Genomic DNA, 18,341 nt, shown 5'->3' with positions numbered 1-18,341 from the left:
AAGGCCACATAAAGATTATTAGTGGATAAGTGAAGAAACTACACACACAATTGAACACATAAATTATTGTAATGGCATTTAGAAATTTCATCTAACGCTTAGTTGGCACAAAAGAAAACGGACACATAGTTGGTTATATAACAATCGACGTTAAAAGTAGGAATCGATTTCAACGAGGTTACATTAATTCGTACCAGACTAACACAAACACATGTTCACTTCTACTCAGGTGGCAAATTCATAGAGGAATTAAAAGAGGAGGTCAACACCATTAAAATTAGAAATCGATTTCAGCTACAGGGGAGGCTCGATGCAGCTTCAACAACTTACTAGCAAACTTCAACTTCTCATCATTAGAAGGTAAGAACGAATGAATACCAATCCTTTCTAGGAAAGGGGAACATGCAAGTAAATACTTTATCAACCGTAATTCATTCTCTGAACCTTTCAAACATCCAAACTTCACTCTTCGAAGCTGCAACAGCCCCGTCGTACTGTAGTCTATCTGTGAGGGTGAATCAGCATTCTGCAAGAATAACCAACTAGTATTAAGATGCAAAACTACACATGAGATTATAAGAGGAGCAGAAAGATACACACCCTGTTACTTGCTGTGAATTTAAGAGTCTGCAGATTCGGGCAGCTCCTAATCAATTCAAAAGCACATGATAACTTCATACCATTGCTTAAATCTATGCACGATAATTTAAGAACCACGAGACAAGGAAAGGCGATCGATAACCTCTTGTTAGCAGCGCCTTCTATCAACTACAAGAAAAGAATGTTATCATATTATTATTAAAATATAACAATAATAATAAACAAAAGAAACTTGCTAATTTGTAAATTAAACTTCAAAGACATAATTTAGTATTATTACCTTGCAGCATCGAAAGTCCAACTCAAGCTGTTGAAGGTTTGGAAGAGAACCTAGAAGCTCAATGATTGTACTAGAACTATGATGAGTATGCATCATAGTGTCAAAATTACACAATGGCGAAGATAATATTTTCAGATTTTCAAGTTTTGTAATCTCATCTTGTTTTACTTTGCATGAGTAAAAAATATCATCTAGTTTCAAAATCTGAAGCAAGGGACACCGGGTAATAACCTCCCCAAGTTCACTCTTTTCTCCACTTAACTCTAGGCTCAATAGGTTTGGAAAACCATGAAAAGTAGGTGGCAGATTGAAACGGCAATCACGAAGTGTCAAATGCCTCAAGCCCTCAACTCTAAACAAGAGAAAAGATGGGTAGGCAACTTATATGGTGTTTCATTATAATGTTCAAGAGTTAGGTCCTTAATTTCTTTTCTGGACAAGAACGAAATCCAGTGAATGATATGTTCATCTTCAGCATCCCATTCGTCTTCCACTGAGAGGACACACTCGTCTTCCTAGGGCCACCCTGGTACAAGGCCTCACTCAAATAATTTATTGTCACTATCCACCCAAAGTGAAATGAGTGAGAATCGAACTTGAGTCTTCATTGGAGAATCTAGGCCACCTACCTATGACATTTGTCAAATTTCAACTTGTATTTGTATTTGTTAACCCGACCCGTTGGGTCGTTTCGATGTATTATTGATTATCATGAATAAAATACTTCCGACGTTTGATATCCGCTCGATCGTTATTATGTTTGGTTTATTTACAAAACCCCGAGCTTTATCATTAAACGAACTTACGGGTTAAATACGTAAATATAACTATTAACTATAATTTAATAACATTTAATAATCCAAAGACTAGTTATGTAATTAACATATTTATAAACTTCAGGGACTAAAGGGTAAAATATTAAATTAACCCAACCCCGAACCCTCCCCCCCCCCCCTTTTCCGGCACCACCTCCGGTCGCTCGACGCTGGAAAACACTTTCTCGCCATTTAAACCGTTGTTTGACCAATTAAATTATGTTAACTATATTAATCATGTTTTTTAAATGTTAATCAACAAATTTATTTGAATAATCGCGATCTTAATGACCGAATTCAACCCCGTAACTATTGCCGGATTTCGGCCAAATCGAGTACACTCGTTCAACGCTAACACGCTCCAATTACAACTATAAATAGGACCCTAACATAAGACTAAACTCGTTCACACCTCTCTTTCACTCTCAAACTCTATAAACTAATAACATTTTAAGGTTTAAAGTTCAGTTTCCGCCGAACTGGTCCTCGGTCAAATCATCACACTTTCAGGTAATTAATATATGCATTTTAATAGTTTTTGATCACTAAACAAAACCCCTAACCTAAATATTTCAAAGCCATAACAAAAATAACTAATTTTGAAACCCTAGGTTTCAATGAAGAAGATGATCTTCAAATTGTTTTATATATATATATGTATATATTTAGGCTAAGTATAAAATGAAAACTCACTTGAGTTGTGAAAACATATATTACATAGGTTTCGATGTTTTGTATTAAATGTTACAACATATATTACATGTAACAAAAAAAACGATGTTACATAGGGTTTTCGCGGGTTTTCACAACTCAAGTGGGTTTTCATTTTAACCTTACCCTATATATATATCGTTTTCAAGTTTAAAATGAATGTCTTAACTGGTCCAGTGGCTGAGCGTGTGTCTTGTTAAACTCAAGACCCGGTTCGAAACCCGGGTAAACCTTTTAAAAGCCTTTCTTTTTTTGTTTGTTAATAATAATAATAAATCTTTAAACCACTAATATATTTAAGAGTTTAATTACATGATCATAATGAATGAAATATCTGGAGCAATAGGTTAGTGTGGGTCTTTTGTATCACAGGGACTTGGGTTCGAAACCTGGGTCATAATATGTTTTTTTCTATACATTTTTTATTAATTGTTTAATCAATTATTTAATTGTTCTTAATCTTTTAAAATTCAAAATAAAATCATAAAAATCTTTGTAAACTAAATAAAAATTTAATTATACATTTTTTATTAATTGTTTAATCAATTATTTAATTGTTCTTAATCTTTTAAAATTCAAAATAAAATCATAAAAATCTTTGTAAACTAAATAAAAAATTCATAAATTAAAGATAATATATATTTCACCATTTTACACATAAAAACCAAATCTTCGTTTTCGTAAACCGTAAATTAAAAATCGTTGTTAATATTAAACGAAAACTATAATTAGTTAAAAATTATTTTGTTAAACTATTAAATATAATTTCGATTGGTAAACATAAATTCAAGCCTTTCGAACGTGTAAATTTCGTACCTTTTTGTTAAATCATTTATATTATAATATTAACCGAACTTTCGTTAAAACATGCAATAATATTATTATATTCAAAGGCATTAAATTAGTAACAATACCAATAAAATATCAATAAATTCCTAAACAAATTTACGCAGTATTTAACCCTAATAACATCGTTAGTATAGTCGTTGAAGCTCGTATTTATTCTTATTATAGTTCGGTTGGATCGTTTACTCGGGTATCTTTGACGCTTTCGTTTATTCCTAGTTTTTCGGTTCAACTTCTAAGGTGAGTTTTCACAACCCCTTTTTAAACGCTTTCATATTTTGGAGTAGCATATGTATTTATTATCAAACTTCAAGATTTACAACTTTGCTTACAAACTACAATTCATATCATGGACTTGTGTGCTTACTTGCTTATTTGTTATATACGTGGATTTCAAGTGGTTGCCTCAATAAGTATGATCATACGCCCCCCTTTGTACTTAGGTCCATTTGTATCGAGTGGAAAAGGGACCTCATATCCGAGTACGTTGGTAGCCCCAACTGGAAAGGACCTTCGTTTGTTCTTTACACTTAGGTCCATTGCATCGAGTGTAAAGAACCCTTACTTGCGCATTTTATGAGTTCATGGAATTGTATGGTTTTTACGTAGTATATCAAACTGTGGAAATCTCACAAGCTATAATTATAGCTGTAACATTCGTTACTTTTCAATTCGGAAAACCCGACCCGTTTCAAAATTTTGATATAATTCTATCGGCATTAATTTATTAATGAAAGTATTGAATTTCATGTCATTTGTAACTCATGTTTAAGATTTTATTCGTATAATTTTTATTTATGGTGTTTACGATGTTACGGAACATCGCAAACTATTTTTCATGTATTTTATTCCCAAAATTTATTTTATCAAAGTTCATTTATTTAAACTTCTCAAAAAAAATCAAACTTTCTTTCTTTGACTCTTTTTGAAGATAATTCATGAACTTAAACATGTCTCCATCATCAATTCATCATTTGACTCATTCAATTGATTCAATTCCATGATTTTCTCCGTAAGACTAGCCTTATGACTAACCATCAATTTAATTCGTTTTGACCTTGTTTTTAACGATTCTTGACCTATATATACTAGCCTCTACTTCTACAAATCTTGCATCACAACCCATTTCACTCCCAATTATGTTCTAGCTCTCTAATTTGTGCAAAGTACAAGTTTGACCAAGGAAAGTCAAACCGCCCAAGTTCAAGTTTATTCTTTTTGTCTTGTGTTCACTCCTCGGGTTAGTATGCTGATTTTTTTGCGAGTTTAGTTTGTTTTGGATATTATGCTATATTAAAAATATTTCTAACGGCATTCGTCCGATTAAAAACGAACTCAACTCGCTTATGTTTATTTTGAACAAAGTTTGGTTATTTTTCTACATATAAATTTTGAAACATAAACTACTAAATTTCTAACCAATGAATAATATTTTTACCATGACGGAAATGAACCGGACATAAAAACGGATTCGGGTCCGACTAAAAATGAACCACTCACTTAAATCGTTTTCTTACTCTTTAGGCCTTTCTAACTTTCTTGAACGGCCGAACTCCTAAAAATTGATTAACAAATATCGCAACCTAAATTCTTAACAAATTTTACCAACTTGGGTATTTTTAAGTCAAAAACATTACTAAATCAATTATAGAGGGAAAAATATATTTTTCGATATAAACTCTAAAAATCCAAACTTTGAACAAAACCTATTGCCGCCTTTGATATTTATTTCATGTCCGTTATTTTGAATCTAAAATTTATTTCGTAGGACCGTTTGTCAAACCGAACTTGTCCTGTTTAGCTCGCTTAAACGCTTACTTCGCTTCACTCGCTTACTTTAACAAGTGAATTTTCATAATCCCTTTTTTTACTTTTACACGTTTTGGGGTGTAGCACGTCCAAACTTGGTTTTCTTGTGTCAAACTAAAATTCACATGCGTGCCTTGTATGTATTTGTTTTGTATCATATTGCTTGTAAACTATGTGATTATGTGCTAGTTGTGTACTGTTTTTGTTGGTAGAGACTCATACTCATAGTGGGAGGGTCCAACGGGACGTATCTGCGCCGTCCATTTGTTAATGGCGGTATCATACACATACTCATAGTGGGAGGGTCCGACGGGACGTACCTGCGCCGTCCATTTTTAAATGGCGGTATCATTATCATTATTCTATACTCTATGTAGCTCAGCGAACGGGGGTTCCTTAGTAGATTTGACTTATGTCAGGCGAACGGGAATATCATGTATCTACTTTTCTTTGCTTTATGATTGAGATGATACATCTTGACTTGTGAAATTTTACACTTTTCGTATATATACATATGCTAAACTTTATGAATTATCACCAACATTATTGTTGACAAACTATATTATTTTAAACGTGCTGCAGGTTGAAGTTTAATTTGAGGATTGAAGATTAGATAGTTGGACCATTAGGTTATTAGAAACATATCATAATTAAATTCAAAGTTATTGTATTGTTATTTGATTAATGCCAAATTGTGTACTTATGATTTAATGTAATTAAGTAATTATATTTGTCACATTAATAGTGTAATGAGCTTGTGAGCAATCTGTGCGTACCGCCCCAACATATTCTGCCACGGCATATTACGCCCAAGATCGGGGTGTTACAATAGATGACCGTATTTTATACACATGTTACAGGTACAGTGATTAGATGATGAAGTATTGGAAGACATTTAGTTTCTAGGTTATTCAAATAAACAAACTATTATTAAGATTGCGATTTTGATTTGGATGTTTATTGTTACATTCGAACTTGTGTTACATATTGCTTGAAATGAATTAATGTTATTATGGCCATCAAATAGTGTCACGTGTGTTTGAACAATCTGTACGTCACACTTGGGCGTTTTCGCTTAAGCCAGGGTGTTACACTACCGCTACGTCACACTCGGGCGTTTCCGCTTAAGCCAGGGTGTTACACTACCTCTAGGCCACAAGTGGGAGATCCTTATTTTACCTTTTTTCCACTTTTCAATAAGTTATTAAATTACAAAAGTGTAACTTATTAATCATTGTCTCACACAAAAAAAACAATCCCAAACACCTTATCACTTTTTAAAAAGTTAATAAGTTATAAGTTAATGAAAATAAGCAGTCCCAAACACCCCCTTATTATTATTATTGTATAACACTTTTATTTAGCATTGGCTAAATGTTTCAACTTAACCGGAAAATCTAACATCATTAGCTAAAAGGACACAAACAGATAAAATATGAAAACATAATGTCTTAGCCTTTCATGGTTTACATCTCTCATTTAAATGAGCACAATCTCCTAAACACAATTTAATCAAAGATACATACCACAATTCTAATAAATCAAATTTCGGAAGATATTAAAATACAAAGAAAGACAAAAATAAACAGTACGAGAAGGATTTGTGGTCTAAAAAAATCCCCAAAAATTCAAGAAAAAAAAATCATAACTCACAATATAAATAAAAAATGAAAAAAGTAAAAAAACTAAAGTGTTTCCAACGTCTTTCTCGTTAAAAAAATGACGAAAAAGACATAACGTCAAGAAAAAAACACACTGATAAGTAAAAAAAGACACAATACATCGCAAAATCAAACACAATACCGAGTTAAATATAACACAACGTTGAGTAATCTAACATAATATTAAAAAGGAAAATTAGATCATAATAATCCAAACTATTGACTATTGGCCAATAATAATCCCCACTAACAATCTAACTAGTAGCAATCCTAACTTTCAGTTTTGTTACTAATGATAATCACGATCTAACAGAGAGTTAACTTCGTTTGTTTTTTTTCTTATGTGACGTGTGACATGGCAATCATGTGACAATGATTAGGATTTTTATATGGCATGGCGTGTTACGTGGCATTTAAATAAATTATAATAAAATTACTTACTTTTAAAGTATATTATTTGATTATATTTATATAGTATATAATATAGATATAGATATATAATAAATGGGTTAGACTATAATAGGAAGTATAGTTTTTGTAGGAAGGATAAGAAGTAATCTTGTTTATTGATTTTGAACATGAAGGGTTAGATTAGTTTAGAGGGAAATCAAGTGCGAAAATAAGAGAAAGGGTATAAAAGGAATAACACATTTGTTAACTTTCTCTCTCCACATTCAAAACACATGCCAAATTTTCCCATTATTTTAAAAGTTCAGAACTTTTTTTACGACGCTTTTATTGAAAAATAAATTCACAATAATAATAAGTGTCTTTTTATCTTTTATATGAGTACCATATTGTTATATAAAAATTAAAAAAAAATTAGTGGGTTTTTTACAAATTGTGTTTTACCAAAATTGTGTTTTACAATAGTATTTTTCATTGTATTTTTTTTCATAGTATTTTTTCCATTATGTCATACAATTGTATTTTTTATTGTGTTTTTTTATAGTGTTTTTTTCTATTGTGTTTTTTACATTATGTTTTTCATAATGTTTTCCATTGTGTTTTTTTCGGCGGCTGTTTTCCGGTGACTTTCTTTTGGCGACTTTTCGGTGAATTTTCCGGCGATTTTTCCGGCAAAATTTCTCGAAGACCGTTTTCCAGTGACTTTCCTACGACTTTTCCGGTGACATTTTCGGACGAAATTTTCATAGACTTTTCAGGCGAGGTGGTGGCGGTGGGTGACGGTTGTGGTGGCGCTGGGCGATGGAGTGGTGGTGGTTGTAGGAGATGAGTGAAGATGTAAGTGGGTTTTTGAAATTAGCGTAAGTGGATTTTGATATTAATGTGTTAGACTAAAATACCCTTCTTTATAGCCTTCTTAGGAAAATCAAATTTCTTATTTTAACGTAACCCTATAATATATATTCATATTATTATAGTGGAGAATCTCCATCACAACCACACCTCCGTTAATCTTCCGACCATCGCCGCCATCTCCGGTCACTACCCTCCATCCACACCATTACAGCCACAGCCACCATCATCGCAGAACCAACACCACGCAACCTCGCCACCGGCACCCACTTCTCCCCCTTCCTTACTCAGATCGTTAACCACCACCGTCCTCTTCGATTGAAAACACATGTAAAATCTTTGATTGACCCACCGTTAACACCACCAAAATCTTCAATTACGACCCAAATCACCTATTTCCGCTGCGATTAATCTAAATAAAATCCCACAGCCCCTGATTAGAGAGTTTTGTGAAAAAAGATTAGTAGAGAGAGAGAGAGAGGGTATTGACAGGAGACAGAGGCGGCGGCTGGAGATGGTGGCGGTGGTCGGAAGATTAACGGAGGTGGCCGGTGGGTTGAGTTAAGTGACTTTGTACATGTATGTGTATAATAAAGTTTACGCATAATAATATACTAGTTGGAGGGCCCGCACGTTGCGGTGGGGACGTAAGGGAATTCGGTAGTTAGATATGATATCTACATTTGCCACATTTAAATTTATATTCGATGCAGTTTACAATTTGTGGCTGAGGTAGTTGACGCGGAAATGCATAGATACACACGATTACATTCATTAGGACAAAATAAATTAAACACAATTGTGTATTTAAGCTTTTATTTTAAAATCAACGAACGTAACTGAGGTGGTTGACACGGAAATGCACAAATGATGATTCAAAGTACAAAGGTGTTCTTGTCTCGGGCCAACCCAACTATGATGCGTATAAAAATTTTTCCATTTTGACTCATGGCTCGAATCTTAGCTCGGTTAGTCATTCCCATCTCTTCAATCTTGTAAAATGAAACCTAAATATGTTGCAATCATCAAACAAGTACCTATGGTTGACCCATTAAAACTGATTTGATAAGTTTGAGTTAACGACTTTTATGTGGCCAAACTACAAAGAGCAATTTAACCAAAATCTTTTGGAAAGATACCTATGTAGATATCCTGGTTATAGCAGGAACATCAACACTAATGTTGTGCTCAAACCATTCCCTTAGTCCTGTGTACAAAATTGTTGTTAGACATGCAACAATATATCACATTAAACACAGTAATTAAGTAACTATTACACCATATGTTTTTTCCATATAGTATTGTTAGACAATATTTAGCCTAGTTTGTATTTCTACGTATGGATATAATTATGAATTCGTCAAACTGTGCATATTGTATTAAAAGATCGCATGCTAGCATAACGTGTAACATACAATGAGTTTGATTAAAGTCCAATCAAGAAATTATGAAAGTATCCATGATAACGCCATGATCAAACTTTAATCAATCCATGATCAAAAGTATTTTTAAAAGTGATTAAACAAATGAGAAGTAGTAAAAACACCAATTTGGATTAAACAAATGAAAAGTGCTAATGATCCAATCCCCTATTGAAATACGCTCAAACTTATAAATCAAGGTCTCTTTACACCTCTGCAAATCCTAAAAAAACATGAATCCACTGGTTTAACTAAGCAAGGCGGTTCACCAGTTCATTCGGAAACTGCCTTTAACCGGCTAGTTAATTTAGAAATGTTGTAAAGATAATATACCGGACTGCCTCTGCCTCTGAGTCCTGGTTCAACTGGTCGGACTGGCCAGTGTGGTCCCGTTTTAAAACCGTTGAACACAACCCAGTGTGATGCAACTTTGTGAATAAAACAATTTAGAATGCTAATGAAGATTTAGTGTACTTTAAATGCATAAAAACCTTATGAACCATTATGTTAAAAAAAACAATACAATTGATGTAATCATATTTGACACGATTATTATTAAAGTTTAAATATTTAGGAGAAAGCGTGTTTCTAACACACATAAAAGATAGCTTGTTTAACCCGATACCCAACTCAATCCACCCATGTTCCATCTCTAATCCACCCTTCCCCCTGCGGTTATGTCGGTGTTTGTTCCAACAAAGACAACACCACATGCTGATCCAGACTCGTACCCCGCTGCATAAATAAAACCAAAATGAAAGTCAATTTCTATCTTAAAACAAACAAGTCAAATTGGTTGAAAGTCGTTGAAAGCCAACATTATTCAAATTATTGGATTAGTTGTGAAACCGTAGTAATTTTGCAAGCATATTTGGCACACTTAATATGCATAAAATGTTTTATAAAACTATCGAAAGAAAGTGTTTTGCGTCAACCAAATGAGACCCAATTTTTACACATCAACCAGCACGCCTCTAACTTTGAAGTATGTTCTCGAAAATATAAGCAGACTTAAAAGTAAATGGTTTCTTGGGTTTACTTGTTAACGCTTGGTGACATAGCAATTGGTTCCTTTGAAACGGGCTTCCCGCCATTGATCTTCAAAAGACAAGGGTATAATGGCCATACTAAAAATTTTATTTAATAAAAGGGGTAAATATGAGATCTTAAGTTTTTGAATGGGTATATTTTATATTAAGCTCACTAGCTTTTGAACCCGTGTATTACACGGGTTTTGTCAAATAATAGAGATAAATAAGGTCTGTTATTTTAGTTGTGATTCTTAAAATACTTGTGAATTAATTTAATGTAGACTTAATGGAAAAAATAAATAGGGCTAATGAAAAGTACTAAAATAACATGATTTTGAAAACACCATGTGTTGATTTGCAAGAAATTTAAAAAAATATACTAAAATTGTGTAGTTAGTCAAACCTTAGGTATGAAAATGACACTTGATTCAATAATGAATATAATCCACACTATATTGTAACCCATTTGACAAAATGGTTTTGACCCATGACCCATGAATAGCTAGAATGAATGAGATGAGAGATTAGAAATTAGATGAAATGTGGGCTTGACACATAAGCAGTAACATTTTCTTTTATTAGAATTGTAAGATGACAATATCCTAAAACGAACTACAAGGTGGAACATTTACAGGGGACTGGGTCAAAAGAAGCTGCCAAAAATAGTCAGAAACACCAAGTACGCTGACAAAAACATTGCACTCACAAATTAATATATAAGTCAATCTGGGACAAGAAGCCAAATATTTTAATGATAAAAAATTTTAAAAGTTTTAGTTTCATTCAATATAGAACTTGTTTTTGGCTAGAGATGACAATGGTCGGGTTTGGGTCGGGTTTAGCCATTCCCAAACCCGTACCCGATTATGAAAGCTTGTCCCAAACCCGTCGGGTTTTAATCGGGTAATTACCCGTCGGGTTTTCCCGTTGGGTTTCAGGTTTCTAATCGGGTTTTGTCAAAATACCCATTGGGTATACCCGGCCCAAAACCCATCGGGTTTCTATCGAATTTTGACAAAATATAACTAATCGATTACAAATAATGATTACCATAAATTAAATGTCTCAAATAATTGCTATAACAAGTTTCAACAAATAATATATTTAAAATATTTAAAGTATACTATATATAAATATAGAAAAAGTTATGTCGGGTACATCGGGTATATAATCGGGTAAATGGGTTAATGCTATCGGGTAATCGGGTATATTGCAAATCCCAAACCCACGAAAAATTTTGAAACTAATCCCAAACCCTAATGGGTCGGGTATTACCCATCCCATTTATATCGGGTTTCGGGTTTTCCCATCGGGTTCGGCTCTCATTGCTATCCATATTTTTGGCAGGTGGCAGCATCGTACCAGACGACAACTCTATCTCATACATGAGATCAATGTTCATTAATCAATGATTTTGTTTAGATCGACATTTTCATAGGTGCACTCACCCTAAGTAGAGGTTTCTCACTTTGTTCTCAATCGCGCGTTGGGCTGTAAAAAAGATGTTCGACACTCATTTGAGCTCAAATCTTTAAGCTGCAAATCTTTATTTTACCACTAAATCACCTTCATATTTTAACATGTACCACCTCAAAATTACCTTCATTTTTTCCTAAACCAAGGATCAGATAACATTGGCTCATTTTCCCTTCAAAATAAATTTGAAAAAAATTTAATAAATATTAACTATTAAGTAAGCACCTTTAGACTTTTGATAGCACGTAGGTGTGTACCTGAACATACATATTACATAAAAAAACATTAATAAAAAGTAAATAAAAACAATGTCACCAAATTTGACCTGTTTCGGAAAAATAACCCCGACTAGCACAATGCGGAAGCGTAAAACGGGAATGTAACAGCCACGTCTGATATCAACCACATTGTTATAAAGAAACATTACAAATTAATTTACAATATGTTACATTGGTCTAACTTTGTTTACAAACTAGATGTTACAACAAGTCTGTTCGTTAAACTATTCTATTCGTACTAATACCTTTGCGTCTATTCACACAGCATCGACCACATTCAGTAACAGGTAGCACAACACCAAGGATTTTCCAACTTCGGTACCACACCTGAAAATCACGTTTAAAATGGGTCAACTACACAAGTTGGTGAGTTTCACGAGTTTCAAGAAAACAAGTATATGCAATCACAAGTCATAATTTGTATATACGCATGTAAGTATGTATGCATGTATATGTATATGTGATGTAATTATGTCAAGCTACAGTGAAGCCTGGACTGTTTGTACGTGCTGCGTGCCTCCATTTCCCACGCGCAATCAACCACTGTGGATCCCCTTCCGCCAACATTATGCCCAAAGTAGCCATGTCTAACACTACATAGCTAGTTTGTATAATTATAGACATGTGCAAACGGGATAATGTCTCAGCAAACCGTGTTGGCCCCACCTGAGTTTGTCAAACCAATAGTATTGTTCACAAGCCACCGGCTCGTAGTTAATCATTGTGTTAGTGGGGACTTTCATGTTTTAGCACTTAGATAATTCACATATCATACGTTTCAGATATGTATATAGATATTAGAAAACATGCTTTTTACTCCAAAAGTTTGTAAAGCCATTCAGAAAGTGGAGTCATGAAACTCACGGTTTAGTCGGTATACAGTAGTGCGTCAGCTCGTAGTTCGCTTGACTTGTTATCACTAGTCCCTATAATTAATATTATAATAATATTAATATTTTAATATTATTATAATCTCAATATTAAACTGGGCTGTATATCTAATCTGGGTATAGCTGTCACGCCCAAAAAGTGTTAATAGGCTTAGATTGTGATGTTGCTCAATGTCTAATACTCAAAATCGAACTTTGATCAGTTTCCTCGTTTCACCAGCTAGGCCAAATTGTTCGTTTATACGTTTAGAAAATAATTATGGGGATGTAAGCTTGGGTAAACGTGTTGGTCAATAAAATGATTAAGTTATAAAGAAATATCACAATTTAAGGGTCTGAATTCGCTACGGGGCTCGTTTCCGTTTATTCAGTTTCTTTTTGCAAAAAAACGCACACAATCTATTCAAATTGTCCGGATTTCTCATAAAAATTTCGTTTTTACTTAACAAATCCAAAAATATAATTTATGATCACTCTTGATGTTCTGATATTCCCACAGGTTCATTAATCACGAACTTGTCGGTTTTTATCAGAATTGAATTTGTTTAATCTTTAAATTAGCATAATTAATAATTCGTTTATCATTAAATTATGAAAATTCAGCCACTTATCAATTAAAATATTTAAATTTTTATAAAAATATTTCTGGAATTATTTACTGATTTATTAATTTATAAAAATTCATTTTATGTGCTATATTTAACCCAAAAATCGTTCGTTTACACCAAATGATCTCTGAAAAATCCGCAAAAATTCTTGAGTGGCCAGAATACATCCCAAAACAACCTGGAAAACTTTCAAAATCTAACAACCTTGCCAATTGTCCTTTTTGAGCAAAAAACGACTACGAAAATTCAAATAAACGTGAATGCACAAAAGCTACTTAGGCTTTTCCAAATGACCCAAAATTTCATATTTGACCTTAATATACTAGATATGAGTTCCCCACAAATTTTCATAATGATTCAAGCATTTTAACTATTTTTATCAAATAAACGCCCCAAATCGGTAATAAATTCGCCAAATATTCTCGGATGGTTGAAAAATTACCAAATTTGAATAGGGAATCAATGATATGGTCCCTGATGTCCCTGAAAAATTTCATGACCTAAAAATATGCACATCACAACCTTAACCTAAACGGCCCGTAATCGAGTGATTCTGTATTACCTTAACGGTTTTGGTTCGTTTTCACTCCTCTAATAAAGTTTTCAGGCTCTTGTGCTTCTATGCAAGCTAGGTACATGTCCTATATCACAAAAAATCAAGTTTCATCAACATGGAAGCCTCTTAACTTAGGGTTTCGGCTAGGGTATTAAACCGAACTTTTGAACCGTAAAAACGCCGTTTAAATTATGATTCCTAACCATTTGTATGATCAAAACATGTTTATGGCCAAAAAAGAGTATGATTCTGATTCCTAACCATTTGTATGATCAAAACATGTTTTTGGACCATTTTTATGATTTTTTCATGGTTAGGAATGATTTTTTAGTAATTAAATTATGTTTATATGATATTAAACCTAATTAAAACAAGTTAAAAATTATGTAAATAATAAAAATACCTTAGGGTTTTGAAGTTTGGCTGAAGAACAAAGAAAGATTTTCCAGACTTTTGATTATTTTCATGTGTAAAATATCTTATATATAATATATATATTAAAAAGGAAACATTGGGGGGGGGGGGGAACCCCTTGCGGCCGCAAGTAAAAAAAAGGGCCCATGGGCCTCTTTTGTTCCACATGCCTCATTTTGCATGCCCGGAAGTTAAATCCCGACCCCAATTTTATTCTGGGTTCGGTTTTTGGCACGAAAAATATATCGGGTACGACAAACAGCGCGAAAATGAGTGTTTTTCGGCTATTTTTGTATAAATTTATAAAGACATACTCTTTGGTTGTAAAAATCGAAAATATTTTCATGGATTGCTTAAACATTCCCACCAAGTGTTTTTTAAATCTTTTTCGGCTTAACGGATGATATAATGCTTGTTTCGTAACTCTCGTTCGTGTTTAAATCCATAGCTGGTAGTTAAACGAGTACGTTTTCGTTTAACTGGTTTGCTATCGAACTAAGGTCATAATACTAATATGTTAGCTTATATTAAACGTATATCACTTATAGATGCCCCCGGGATACCTGGATCATAACCAAACATGTTCGGTTATTTGTTTGATCGTTACGTAACACGCGTTTAATTGTTAATTCGGTAACTGTATATTAGGGAGTACTTGGTTTTGTCCCAATTGTCACATTCTCCCCCCGTTAGAAATTTCGTCCCCGAAATTTGATTATTCAACTTTGCTTTTGTTTGGAAACAAGTGCGGGTATTTCTTTTTAAATTCCCATTTTCGTTCCCACGTGAATTCGGATCCCCGTTCTGAATTCCACTGAACCTTGACAAGAGAAATTTTGTTGTGTCTTAATTGTTTGATCTTCCCCTCTAGTATTTCCATTGGTTCCTCTACGAAGTTTAGTTTTTCGTTTATGTTCAAGTCTTTTAATGGCACGATTTCGGTTTCGTCAGTGAGACACTTTTTCAGGTTCGAAATGTGGAAGACATCGTGAGTAGAACTTAACTCCAAAGGTAACTTTAGGCGGTAGGCTACAGGACCGATTTTAGAAATAACTTCATACGATCCAATATATCGTGGAGCTATTTACTGGTTTTACAAAATCAAATGACACCTTTCCAAGGGGATACTTTCAAAAATACTTTGTCACATACTTCGAAGGATAACAGTTTTCTACGAACATCGGCATAGCTTTTTTGTCGGTCCCTGGCGATTTTCAGTTTATTTGTGATTTTACGGATTTTGCCTGTAGTTACTTCGAAGGATACTATGTTTTCGTAAATTAAACTTCAAAGACACAATTTGGTATTAATTACGTACCATGCAGCCTACGAAGTTCAACTCAAGCACTTGAAGTTTCGGAAGGGAACCTAGAAGCTCAAAGATTGTACTCGAACTTGTAATTTCCCTATTGGGAAGATTACTCATTGACAAATGCAATACTTTCAGATTTTCAAGTTTTGCAATCTCATCTACTTTGACTTTGGTTGTAGAACAACTACAATCCAGTTTCAAAATCTCAAGTGAGGGACACCGAGTATACCCTCCCCACTAAGTTCAATGTTATACCCATCCAACTCTAAGCTCAATAGATTTGGAAAACCACGAAAATTAGGTGGAGGACTGAAACAACAATTATGAAGTTTCAAATGTTTCAACTCTAAACATGAGAAAAAATGGGAAGGGAGGTTCAACGGTGTTTTATTATAACGCTCAAGAGTGAAGTCCTGAACTCCTTTACTAGCCAAGAACAGAATCCAGTGATTGATATCTTCATCTTCAACATCAACATCAGCATAAGAGTCATAGTCTATCGAGAGGACAAACGCTGTAATGGCACCTCTATGATGAAGAAGAAGCATGCTTATAATTTCCCCACAATTATTTTTATCGCTTTCTTCTTTTGATAAATTCTCAAAGAAGACCTCATCAAATACGAGTTGGCTAAGCTTAGTCCATTTAAACCTCCAGTTTCTTGACAAGACGCTAGTCTTCACTGCATCCCGTAAAGACAATCGATCCAGAATATTAGTTATCACGTTATCCGGCATGATAAATCAACTCCATTATTCTAAGAAAACAAATAGATTGAATATATAGAAAAACATACCCAAATATATGTTACGTATTAATTATAACCATGAAAGTTGAAAGTACCTTAACCTTCCGATCAGAATTGTTACTTTCTGGCTGGCGCGTGGGTTTAATTATTAGGTTAATTTTGATTTTCTGTTTATAAAGGTTTTGGTTGAATGATTAATGGGCCATGGTTTCCTTTTGGGCTTATATTAACCGGGCCTAGTTTTCTCATAGTGTGTAATAATATTATAATAATATTAAGGCATGCAAATATGCAATCCAAGTTATGGTTTGGTTAAAAGACAGGATTAACTGGTTTATATAATTGTCCAATTCGGTTGTTTTAATTTGGTTAGTTATGATTAGGTTATTAAATACTAATTTAGCTAGAGGTGCATAAATCGGGTTTTTCAAATACCCGGTTCCGGGTATAGAACCGGGTTCGGGTATGACTGGGTATTGGAAAATCGGTTATTGGCGATGCCCGGGTCAGGTTCGGGTCTGGGTATAGTCTCTAAAAACCAAACCCTATGCATCGGGTTCGGGTAGGGTATAGAGCTAGGTATTCAAAAATCGGGTATTTGAATACCCTACTTTTGGGTTTTTTTGGGATTTTTTTTCCTGGTATAGATCGGAATTTTTAAGAGGTTGCACCTTTTAGAGGTATTTTCGGGGTACTATTCAAGTATTTTTCTGGTAATTTCAGGTATAGATCGGGTATTTGAAAAATCCGGTTTTGGTCAACTATACAAAGATAGTATATTCGTTTTTAACTCGTATTTGAAAAATAGGTATTTTAAGAGTTTTTAACTCGTATTAACATTTCAACCCACATACTTTAAAATTGAAAACCATTACCTTTGGTAGTACTATTCGTTCGTTTAACAAATAAATAATTTGCAATAAAGTATACATAAAACAATACCGATCAGCGTTCTCTTTCTTGAAAACACCCAAAACACACACTTATTACCCATTTTCTTCTTAAAACAGGGTTATATACGTGAACTAATGCGCTTTTTGTAGCCGTGTGATCAGGCCACTTATTATACCTTGAATTAAGGCTCGAATGAGTTTGTTAATATCATGTAAATCCTTCCATCATTTATTTTGGTAAGGTAGATGCCAATGCCAATGCCCATACTCTAACCGCACCGCTAGCAAACTGACCGGTCAAACTAAATGTCTGGTTTTGAGATAACCTAAGCAGATTGGATCCTCACTTGTACATAGAGGTGCACAAATCGGGTTTTTCAAATACCCGGATTCGGGTATGGAACCGGGTTCGGATATGACCGGATATTGAAAAATCGGATATTTGTAATACCCAAGTCGGGTTCGGGTCCAGGTATTGTCTCTAAACACCGTACCCTATGCATCGGGTTTGGGTCAAGTATAGAACCGGGTATTCTAAAATCGGGTATTTGAATACCCTATTTCCGGGTATTGAAAAACCCTACGTTTTGGTTTTTTTTTGGGTTTTTTTCCGGGGTTTTTCGGGTAAAGATTGGATTTTTTTTAAAGGGTTACAATTTTAGGAGTATTTTCAGGTATTTTTCATCTATTTTTCAGGTTATTTCGGGTATTTGAAAAACCAAGTTTCGGGTA

General features: G+C 33.8%; 1 pseudogene; it reads right to left on the bottom strand.

Annotated features, from left to right (window-relative positions):
• Positions 1-233: 233 nt before the first annotated feature.
• Positions 234-16,705, bottom strand: LOC143578564 (F-box/FBD/LRR-repeat protein At1g13570-like; annotated as a pseudogene).
• Positions 16,706-18,341: the final 1,636 nt, after the last annotated feature.

This window comes from Bidens hawaiensis, unplaced genomic scaffold, assembly GCF_021521415.1.
Source record: "Bidens hawaiensis isolate Kalapana, Puna unplaced genomic scaffold, B.hawaiensis_p1.1 tig00029296_1, whole genome shotgun sequence".
Classification (NCBI taxonomy): domain Eukaryota; kingdom Viridiplantae; phylum Streptophyta; class Magnoliopsida; order Asterales; family Asteraceae; genus Bidens; species Bidens hawaiensis.
This window is presented reverse-complemented; position numbering and strand designations above follow the sequence as displayed.